We start from the raw sequence: 10,968 nt of genomic DNA, 5'->3' as shown, positions 1-10,968 counted from the left end.
AGGGTCCCCATTTATTAATGTAATATTAACTACTACTATTAATAAATGGGTGGTTGTTGAATAGCATAAGAGTGCCTTATAATAAAATCCTTGAGTTTATTCTATTTGACTTGCTTGCAATTCCTTTGATGTTGGACAATCGTCTATAACATGATTTTATGTACATAGTTCACAAACATGTATATTATCCAAAGGACATTCTCGTAAAAGATGTCTTTTCCTACACTTATGACAAAATATTGACATTGTTTGTTCTTCTTCTTCTTGTTTCTTCTTTTCTTTTAATACATCAACTTGTGTTCCTAAGGTACTCAAAAGATCTGTTTTGAAGTTTTCTAACAAAATCCCTATTTCTACTCTTGTCACTCCTCCTGATGCAGATTTAGAAGCTCTAGAAGTTACATCTATTTTCACTTTTTGGATCTACCTCTAGATTACATTGACATAGTTCCGCTATTATATCAAATGGTATGTATGAAATATATCCTTTACCCATAACATCGAAAGTATCAAGATACTCATATCTTATTCCTTAAGAAAACTTGTTCTAATGGTATCAGGATTTAGAGAGTGTTGTTTGAATTTTTGCAAGTTGTAAATGAATCATTCTAAATATTCCCCCAAACTCTCATCTTCTTGTTAAGACATTCTAAAAATATCTTCTTTTGAATCTCTAGGCCTACAATGGGCTTGATATTTCATAAGAAAAATTTTCTTCATTTCATCCCAAGAATTAATAGAGTGTTCTCGTAATCCCATAAACCATTTTAATGCAACTGCTTTAAGAGTAGTACGAAAAAGATGAATCTTATGTGTATCATTGGTGTAACCATAAGTTCTACATAAGATATCAAATTCGAACATGAATGAATCAGGATCTTCGGTAGAAATTCCATAGAAATTTGGTAAAACTAAAGATGGAATATTCTTCATTTTTACTTTTTCTCCTATAATTTCACTAGTATCAACAATTGGAAATCCAAAAGTAGATTTTTCATCAATTCCCTCATCATGTCTTCTTGTATGATCCTATTCTCTTTTCCTTTCTTCTTCTCTTCTTGTCTCTTCTTCTGTTCTTCTTTGCCATTCTTTTTGTTGGTTTTAATATTGTAACCTTTGTTCTGCAATGAGGATGGAAGATCCTTGCCCTTCTTCTGCCATATCTTTTTGAGTAGTTTCAACTATTTCAATAGCAATTTGAGATTCAACTTGTTCTATTTTTTGAATATAGGTTGATCTATTTGTTCAAGAATAGGGTGACCAATTTTCTTTCTTGTTTCTCTTTGCTTTCCTATGGAAGGTATTTTTGTTTGTTTTTTTCTTCTTTTCACTTCATAAGCTAACAAAGTTTGTCTTTCAACAAGAGTTAACCTTTGTCCTGAACATTGTTTTTCTTCTAACTCTTCCAATGTTGGTTTTCTAGCAATTGGTGTAGTTAATTCCAATGGAGACATACCTACTTCTACCAATGGTTTAGTAGTTGGGGGTCTTGTTTTATGTATCTACCCTTTTCATCTCTATATCTAGGCATAAATGACCATAATGAAAAATCCTATCTATATTTTTTTATGTTTTTGTTTTTGTTTTTTTTTTTCCAAATAATATTCCTAATTAGTTATATCCAAAATATGCTTCCCCAGAAACAACGCCAAAAATGTCAGCCCAATTTATTGTGTAAATTAAGACATGTATTTTACTATCAATCTAGGTTCATAATCTTAGAAGAAAACCACAATTTATGGATTTTTGGATAAGAACTAATATAGAAAGCAATTATGAGAACAGAAGTGCATATTAAAAATATAAATAATTCTACATAACTAATAATGGAAATACATATTATAAATATAAATCAATCTTCACAACTTAAGAAAAAATATCTAAGTCTATTCCATAAAAGCATACATTATTGGTCAATGAAATTAGCCTATTTTAGAAAAACAAGGAAGCAGCTCTTTCAAGGAGACGTAGTTTTCCTTCCTCAAAAATTCTATAATGACATTACCAATATCTAAGTGAGCATAAAAGAATGTAATGAAAGCATAAGAACTTAATCTAAGAAATCTTGAAATAAGTGACTCTTGTTCATTCTTAGTCCTAGCTCACGGAGAAGAGGATCTTTCTTAAGAGACCTGGTTGTCCTTCCACACTGAAGCTAATCAATAAAAGGAAGTAGTATTCACTTAACACATTCCATAAAATAAATTCACACTATAGATATTTACAAATATTTATAGTAAATAAATATAATAAACATGGAGAATTAGACTAGCATATGCACAAATATGAATCATACAACAAAGTGTACTTAGCTTGGTATGGGGGCTCAGCAACCTTGCTGGTACACTACTAAAATACTCAGCTACAACAACTCATTCACTCCAAAAAACAAAGAAATCATGAAACAAAATCTTTTTCTTCAATTATCTCAAAATAATAAGTTTTTCTACATACCTAACTATGAATGCCTCTCTTTAAATAGGAAAAATGATAACCATATAAGCTAAAAAGTATGAAAAAACCATCATTAATGTTATCCCACTTCATCAGGTTGAAGCCATCCATTAGCTGCAAGAAATCTGGAAACATTCCAAAAATTCCTAAAACTTCCCCTTTTTAATAGGGATTTTTTGGTGACAGGTTAAGTTTGACCAACGTTGACCGTGCTTGTATTTGCTCATTTTGACCAAGAAAATAGTTTTTCATCCATCCATGGTTCCTAAGCTTTCCAAATATGTATTCATCTTGAGCCTAGGTGTCCTACATATATCACTTTAATGAAGCTATTATGGGAATTTCTAGTTCTATCCAAAAATACTCTTAAAACCTAATTTTTGCAAAAATATATAAAAATTGAAAAACATAATTTATTTACCTGAATATGCATAATAAGGATAAAATAAGTCATATATGGATGATGTAAGGTGGAATATGGTGGAAATTAAGTGGATTTTTTAATAAGAAAAATTGACCAAAATCGAGGGACAACAGTTATATTCTACCCTTTGGGCATACTAAATGTCGGTGAGAACTACTACAACTTCACGTGATTTCAGCTTACCTATGGCCTAGAAAAATTTCCTCCTGTCAAGTGTCAAATTCCCTCACTCAAAACTCCTCCCAGACACTACTGCCGAAGAAGAGTGTTTGTTGTCACTAAATTAGTTGAATGAGACTCGTTCAGATTCCGTACTAGCTCTAGAAGCACATAAATGATGAGCCAAAGCCCAATACAGAAAACATGTCAAGCCTTGATCTTACCAAGAGGGTGACCTCGTCTTACTTTACGATCAGAAGCATGATCTCTTTGGGGTAGGAAAACTTCAACCATTTTGGGTCGGTCCATATGTCATTACTAAGGTTCTTTCTAGAGGAGCACATGAACTTTAGGACTATGATGGAATCCTTCTCGCAAAGCCCCATAATGGGCTCTATCCAAAAAATTATTTTGCCTCGTGTTTTATTGACCATCTGCTTTGTAATATATATATATATATATATATATATATATATATATATATATATATATATATATATATATATATATATATAAGTTTTTCTTCTTTTGGTGTGTCTCACTATTTTTGGATTTCAAATGGATATTTGTCTCATACACATCTCTCTTTGTACAAATGTATTCATCACCCTTACCATACATCAGATATGCGGATGGTTCTAGTCGTCACACACATCACATTGCATCAACTGCTTGGGTTCTTTATACACCTGAGTCAAAATTACTTAGTTCCGAGGGGGGGAGGTTTTCTTTGTTATGCCACCAACAATATTGTTGAGTACATGCCCATTATCGAACTCCTTACTGAAGCTACATCTCATGAGATCTCCAATCTGGTGGTCACATTAGACTCTCAACTTGTTTTTATGCACTTGACTAATCATTATCACATTCGTAATCCAATCTTGTTACGTTACCTTTTAAGGGTGTGACTTTCAGAATGTCAATTCGAGATTATTACTTATGAACACATTCCTAGAGAATCTAATGCATTAGCAGATTCATTGGAAAATTATGTATTGGATTGGAATCTATCACATTCTTTATAGTTACATGCATGAGTGTAAAATTTTCATCATAAAATTTTACAAAAAACACAAAACACATACACCATGAAAATCCCCAAAAAAGTATATGTATATATATAGATTTTTTCCAGTCTATTTACATAAAAAAATTCCCAAAACTTGGGTGTTTTAATACAAAAATGACTATCTTAAGCCTTTCTATGACACCCGATGGCCATAATATACTCATGCTAATCCTGCTTCTCATGGTAACAGATCACTTCTCTAGCTAACCTCCTTATGTTATTTTTTCTTAGCGAGACATTTTTCTTTGCTATGATTGTTGCATTTCATCATTAATATATTAAGTTCACCCCATATCATCATTACATTATTGAGTGATGGGGCCAGCCCACACTAACTTTTGGTTGATTAATGGTTGATTGTAAATGATTTTTGCGGTGGTTGCTTGACATTCAATGTCTGTGTACCCGGCTCGGTCCCTCTTTGTGACACCTGCCCTGTCTCGGGGTTGACAAACCCTAATCCCTTAACGCATGTTTATTCCGCCACTTCGCGCCTGTGTGGCCATTTTACACTTTGCTGTTGTTATTGGTCTCGGCTCCGCCTCTGGTTACTCCACCTGTGGATGAATCCTGTTGGATTCCTGCTGGTTTCTTATGGTGTAACAATGCTATTTCACTCCGTCAATTCGTTGCCATGGCTATTGATGTATTTGCTTCAGGGTTTCTTGGTAAGTTATGGTTGTTCTTTGTGCATTCAACTGGTTCTTTCGACTGTGTGAGCGATTTTTGGTTCTGTGCTGGCTCAAGCTGTTTGTTATGGTCGTTTTGTTAACCTTGTGGTGAATGCTGGTGATGAATGGCTACGGTTTCTGCTCAGCTGTCGAATACTCTGTTGGAATGCTTCCCAACTCGGTTTCTCTCCGGCGCTCGGCTGTATAGAACAGGTAAGGACTTGTTTCGTGCTTTATGTCTTCTCCCACAGTTTATGCTGGAACTAACGTTCCGCAGCTCCTTTGTTTTCAGGGTTAGTGCTTGTCTCTGTTGGCCTGGGTCTCGGCTCCCTCCAGGTAAGGCTTCTCTGTCACTCTTATGCACAGTTTTTATTGTTCACTTGTGGTTTCGTGGTAAAACCCTCTCGTACAGGGTTGTTTCCCGTCTTCAAAACCCTGACCCTTCGCTTTGTCTGGTGTTGGCAGGTGTGGCCGGTTCCCGTGGTTTCACAAGGGTTACGATCACGCCTTTCTTCGGGTAGCTCTGTCTCTGCTTTACTTCCTCGCAATGGCTCTTGGTTACATTTACTTGTTTGCTATTTGTTCACTGTATCTTTGTCGCGTCTGTATGTATGTCGGGTTATCTCCAACCCGTGACTGTGGCTTGGGGTTTACTGTGAGCCCCTGTTGGCTCGGTTCATCGAACCCTCGTTGCACAGTTGGATAGATATTGTTTTATACAGGCATACAATGTAATAATTTTGTGGCATATGAACTCAATTTGTAAATGGTTTGGTTGCTTACCGGTTTCGACCGTAGTCTGTTTTCGTTCCACTGTGTTGGGTGTGCCTTTCGTCTGGTGCTCCCTCTTGTCTTAGCTAGTCAACGGACTCTTGGAATTGTAATAACTCTGTTGTTTTGATTTACCTGAAATGAATGGAAATTACAGTGGTATGCATATACATTGTATTACAGAGGACTTGAATCATATAGCGGTATATTTAATTTGTGCACAGTATTTTGATGAAGGAAAAAAAAATATATTGCTCTTATTCACTTTTCATATTCTGCTGCTGAACTGAACCCCTCTGGGTTGTTTTGTTTTCCCTTTTGTACAATAGGTTCTGCAGTTAGATAACTGCTTGGTAGTTACTACATTACAGTTGCTTGCAGTTAACAGTAACCTACGTGACTTGACTGTTGGTTAGTTTATCTGTTTTCTCTGTTCCACAAGGGGTGACTGTTTACATAGATTATGGACTCTTAACTAACTCCTAACAATTCTAATTTAGGACCTGTTACTACAGTCCTTTAACAACTCTAGTTAAGACTTGTAACTACAATTAAAACAGAACAGAATAACTGGAAATTTAAGCTAATAGAACCAAGTGCTGTAGTTGACCTTGAGAGAACAAAATAAAATAAACAAAAAACATAAGCAAATTTGACAGACTTGCTGTCCAGTTGTCGAAATGTTCATCCTTCCCAATCTTCCTCAAAAACTTTCTCTGTCCTTTCTCGGTCTGCGCCCTGTCGACCAGATGCTCCTGCATCAGGCTGCCGGGGTAAAAGAGAGTTCTCATGGCTCCGTTCCATGAGTTCCTCCACCGAGTAGCCCGCCTTTCGAATCTGTATCTCGTCGAGCCAGGAGCTGTCCTCCATTGGACGGTCCTTCCACTTAACGAGATAACGCAGATACTCCTTTCTGCGTGTCTTCTTGGCCACCTGTGTGCTGATGATTCCTTCTATTTCATGGGTCTTGACCGACGGTAACTGTTTTTTCCAAAGACTGTCCTCGAACTGGGTGTCCCGTTGTGGTTGTACCATTCTTTCATTCTCTGCCTGGGCATGATATGGAAACAGGTCTGCCACGTTGAATATGGGCGATATACCTATATCAGGTGGCAGCTATATTTCATACGCATTTGCTGAGAATTTGCGCAGAATTTTGCATGGGCCGATTTTTTTGAATTTTAGTTTGTTATACGTACCTTTAGGAAACCGTTCCCGGCGCAAATGTGCAAGGACTTCGTCCCCAATCTCAAAATTTACCTCTCGCCGCCTTGTGTCTGCATGTTGCTTATATTTCTGCGTGCTGTCCTGTAATCTTGACTTGACTTTTTCATGCAACTCACTCATCGCTTCTGCAAAATCTTCTCCGTCTGCACTTCTCCTTTCTAGATGTCCCAAATCTCGTAATTCATGTACTCCTCGTGGATGCATACCATACAAGATTTGAAATGGGCTAAGACCGGTGCTCCTATTAGGTGAATTGTTATAAGCGAATTCTGCCTGGGCAAGAGCTCGATCCCACAATCACGATTTTTCTCCCGTCAAGCTCTGTAACAAGTTGCCCAAACTCCTGTTCACCACCTCTGTTTGTCCGTCAGTCTGCGGATGATACAAAGAACTGAAATTTAATTGTGTGCCCAACTTTTTCCACAGGGTGCGCCAAAAATGTCCTGTAAATTTCACATCCCTGTCTGAAACTATAGTTTTTGGTAAGCCATGTAATCGAACCACTTCCGTAAAGAAAAGATGTGCTACGTTCGTGGCATCGCTTGTCTTCCGGCAAGGAATGAAATGAGCCATCTTTGAGAACCTATCCACCACCACCATCACTGAATCATACCCCCGCTGCGTTCTAGGCAATCCTAGGACAAAGTCAATGCTGACTGAATCCCATGGCCTGCTTGGAACAGGTAGGGGTGTGTACAGCCCCGTGTTCTGGCTGTGTCCTTTCGCCAGTTGGCAGATTTTACACCTGGTTACATACCTCTGTACATCCCGGCTCATCCTTGGCCAGTAATAAAAATGCCCGAGCTGCTCCAATGTCTTATCGATGCCAAAATGTCCCGCTAGTCCGCCACTGTGTTTCTCCCTCACCAGATTTTCCCTCATCGAACAATCTGGAACACATAGCTGTCCTCCTCGAAACAATAATCCTTCCTGTAAATTGAAATCTAGCCATGGGCTTGTATTCCTCAATACGGGATTCTGGCATGCTTCAAAAGCTTCTTTGAAATCCGCGTCCATCTGGTACAAGTCTTTCAAATACTCAAATCCCATCACCTGTATGCCACTTTCTTGTAAGAGCAGGGCTCTTCTGCTTAAAGCGTCCGCCACTTTGTTGGCTTGCCCACTGATGTGCTTCAACACAAAAGTGAAACTTTGCAGGTACTCCACCCACTTGGCATGTTTATGGTTCAGTTTGTGCTGCTGTGTTATATACTGTAACGCAGAATTATCAGAGAACAAAATGAACTCACTCCCTAGTAAATAGTGCCTCCAATGCTTCAAGGCTTGAACCACTGCATAGAATTCTTTGTCATATGATGAGTATTTCTGCCGACTTTCATTTAGTTTCTCACTAAAGAACGCCACTGGTCTGTCCTCTTGACTGAGTATAGTGCCAATAGCTGTCCCACTTGCATCACACCGAACCTGAAAAGGTTTGCTGAAATCGGGCAGTCTCAAGATTGGCCTTTCTGTTATTTTACGCTTCAGAAGTTGGAAGCTGTTTTCTGCCGCCTTAGTCCAGCAAAAAGGTTGGCTAGCCTTTTTGATGGTCTCTAGCATGGGCGCGCAGATTTCACTAAAATTCCTGATGAACTTCCGATAAAAACTTGCTAAACCGTGAAAGCTACATACCTCGAATAAACTCTTAGGTGACGGCCAACTCATGATCGCTTCAATCTTCTCCGGGTCCATCTTTAACTCATTCTCTGCCACTACAAATCCCAGATAAATCAACTCCTTCTGCAAGAAAGTGCATTTTTTTAAATTTATCAGCAGTTTGTTCTGCTGCAGCTTCTCGAATACCCTTCGAATATGCTGAAGGTGTTCTCTTTTTGTCCTGCTAAAAATTAAAATGTCATCCAAATAGACTATCACGAACTTTCCAATAAACTCCTTTAACATCTCGTTCATTAATCTCATAAAAGTACTTGGAGCATTACTCAATCCAAATGGCATGACCAGCCATTCGTACAGTCCTTCGTTGGTCTTGAAGGCTGTCTTCCACTCATCTCCCTCTCTAATCCTGATCTGATGGTACCCACTTTTCAGATCTATCTTTGTAAAATATGCTGCCCCACTAAGACAGTCCATCATGTCATCCATTCTAGGCAAGGGAAACCTGTAACGAATGGTGATCTTGTTTATAGCCCGTGAATCTGTGCACATCTGCCACTCTCCACCTTTCTTGGGTGCAAGGACTGTAGGTACCGCACAGGGGCTTAAACTCTCTCTGATCAGTCCCTTATCTAACAATTCCTGCACTTGTTTTCGTACTTCTTCATTGTCCTTTGGACTCATTCTGTATGCTGCCTTGTTTGGCAAGCTTGCTCCTGGTACGAAATCAATATGGTGGCTGATGCTCCTCTTGGGAGGCAACTTATCAGGTAATTCATCAGCTGCAATAGCTGGAAATTCTTCTAACAGCTCTTGTACTTCTTTAGGCAATTCTGATTTCTCCAAGTTCAGTAATACTGGCTTCATCCTCCTCACCACTGCAAAATTAATCTCATTTTCTTCAATCTGCTTTATGAACTGTTTTCCTCCAAGTAATAGCGCCTTTGTTCCGCTTGATTCTGCTGAATCTTCCTCCTTGATGGGTACAAGTGTGTGTTTGACCCCATCCTTCGTAAACTTATAACAATTTGTTTTCCCATCGTGTGTCACCTTCCTGTCATACTGCCATGGTCTTCCGAGAAGTATGTGGCACACGTCCATTGGCATAATATCGCAGACCACTGTGTCGTGGTACTTGCCTATGTGAAAATCTACTTCACATTTTTCATCAACCAACAGTTGGTGGCCTTTCTGCAGCCACGACACCTTGTAAGGTGTGGGGTGTTTCCGCCGCTTCAACCCCAGTTTTTTCACCATCTCTGTGGCAACCAATTTATCTGTACTCCCGCTGTCTATTATCACCTTACAACACTTTTCATGCGATTTGCAGACTGTCCGGAATAGTGCCTTCCGCTGTGTTGTTTCAGCCACTTCCTTGGTTGGCTTTAATAACACTTTGTTCAAAACCAAAGCTTCCCCTGTCTCCGCCATATCTTCCACCTCCCGGGGTTGTGCTTCAGCTTCTTCAGGCTGTGCCATCAGGGTTCCCCTCTGACCGGCCTATTCAACTTCTGGACACTCAAAGGCTCTGTGCCCCCATTTGTGGCACCTGTAGCACTGGACATTAGTCCCTCTTCCGCGGCCATTCCCTCGTCCTCTCTGGTATGACCGACCTCCTCTAGTGCTATCTCCTTTTTCTGCTGTCCCTAAAGTTTTTGAACTGCTGCCTTCTTTGCTGTTCGCAGCACTCTTTCCTCTACCATAGGATTGTCCCCGTCCTCTGCTATTTCCTCTCCCTCTTCTGTTGTTCTGTTTTCTGTTAATCTTTTCCTCAGCCTTTACAGCGCTCTGAAAGGCTTCTTCAATATTCCGGGGAGAAAGAATACTGATTTCATCTAATATTTCCATCCTCAATCCATTTACGTACCTTGCTGTCTTTTCTGGGCTATCATCAGTATAACCAGCACGTAAATTTACTCTGTAAAATTCTTCTGTGTACTCCCTAACTGTCATTCCTCTTTGCTTTAAACTCTGCACTCACCGATATAATTCCACCTGGTAATCTTTTGGTAAAAATCTGCCTTTCAATTTCGCTATCATCCTGGACCATTGTCGTATCGGCGACTTGTTCATCCTCTTTCTGTCCGCTTGGACACTGTCCCACCATAGTAGCGCGTGTCCCTTCAACTTAGTGGCAGCGAACTTAACCCTTTTATCCTCACTGACTTCTTCATTTTCAAAATATTTGTCAAGTTCGCTTATCTAGTCCAATAGGACTTCCGCGGACAGATTGCCATCATAATTTGAGATTTCTGTCTTTGGCTTGCTGCTGGCCAATAAAACCTGTCGCAGCAACCTCAATTCTAGAGCTTCCTCATCAGACCCTTCTGCAACAGTCATCACTTCCTCTTCACTGGTATCTCCCAGTTCTGGGTCTCTTCGTCTACCCGCTTCCACTGCTTCCAAGCGAGCTGTAAGAACTCTAATTTGTTCCCTCAATCCTTCATCTGCTCCTCTACGTGCACCTCTCCCACGTCCTCGTCTTGGCACTTGCCCTTCTGCCATCTTCTTCTATATATATATATATATATATAAAAACTGCTCTGATACCAATTGATGGGGCCAGCCCACGTGGT

General features: G+C 39.3%; 1 long non-coding RNA gene across 1 annotated transcript; it reads left to right on the top strand.

Annotated features, from left to right (window-relative positions):
- The first annotated feature begins 4,466 nt into the window (after positions 1-4,466).
- Positions 4,467-5,703, top strand: LOC149235817 (uncharacterized). The gene is made up of 2 exons (XR_016268346.1): positions 4,467-5,116; positions 5,246-5,703. It is a non-coding gene; the product is annotated as an uncharacterized LOC149235817 (long non-coding RNA).
- Positions 5,704-10,968: the final 5,265 nt, after the last annotated feature.

The sequence above is a fragment of the Pinus tabuliformis genome, chromosome 8, assembly GCF_031772625.1.
Source record: "Pinus tabuliformis cultivar Carrire ecotype Pingquan chromosome 8, CPIR1, whole genome shotgun sequence".
NCBI lineage: Eukaryota > Viridiplantae > Streptophyta > Pinopsida > Pinales > Pinaceae > Pinus > Pinus tabuliformis.
The sequence above is the reverse complement of the archived record's forward strand: the minus strand, read 5'-3'. Positions and strand labels throughout refer to the sequence as shown.